Here is a 976-nt window from a genome sequence, read left to right as displayed (position 1 = left end):
ATGTATAATTCTCAAATATATCCTTTAGTAAGTTTTCTCTTGCAACTGAAGATTGAAGAACCGGCATGATTGATGAACTTCACATGTCCTTGTTTTATCCATCTTATATTTAGCCAAATAGTAGATCAGTATGGATTTGTTGGAGTAGGTGTAAAAATAACATGCTCTAAGTTGTGGGCTCCGAAAATTCGGCCCCGGCCTCCGCTCGCTTTTCTTATTCGGCGAGGGAGTTTTAACGAACTAAGTTCCGGGGTAAATTTTGGAAGGCAGATGGGTTTGTAGATAAGACACTACCCAGAGATTTCGCCCTCATTTTGCGAGGACTTTATGATCTGAGTTCTGGTTTCCTATAGGCGCAAGCCCCTATAGTTAATTACCCCTCCCGATAACAAGAGAGAACTTTCGATTAAGGCTAGTCATCAATCAGATACGTAGAGATACGTGTTATCTGGCATATAATAGCAGCAATAGGTTTGGAATTTGGAGAACTGGATTATTGAAAGATTTGGAGATTTAGAAATTGATATTTAAAAATAGAAATTTCACCATCGTGCACTTAAAGCGGATGGTGGGGGAATGAATGATGGGCCCGATCAAGATCCCATGGTTCCGTCATCCCGGGCCATCGTGGTCCCTGGTCTACTTAGTCAGAGGAGGTAGTCGACCCAACCTGACAGAAGGATCCTTGTCGGCAGCCATGGGTTGCTTCGTCCAAGGGAACCTTGTAGACCGGGGTTGATGTTTGTCTAAGGGGACAAATTTAAATCCACCTTAGCTAACAGAGGGCTTTGTGCCCTATCAATCATATCCTATTGATTCATATCTCAAGGATTTAACGCCATTAAGGAGCGTATTGGCTCTGGCCATAACCGCTATCTGTCGTAGGCCTTGAAGGCCTAATATGAATGTATTAAGACAAATATGACGGTCGTCACAATCGTATATTTGTTTGTTGGTTCGAACCCTGTCGACTTCT

Source organism: Dendrobium catenatum, unplaced genomic scaffold (genome assembly GCF_001605985.2).
Source record: "Dendrobium catenatum unplaced genomic scaffold, ASM160598v2 fragScaff_scaffold_862, whole genome shotgun sequence".
Classification (NCBI taxonomy): domain Eukaryota; kingdom Viridiplantae; phylum Streptophyta; class Magnoliopsida; order Asparagales; family Orchidaceae; genus Dendrobium; species Dendrobium catenatum.
This window is presented reverse-complemented; position numbering follows the sequence as displayed.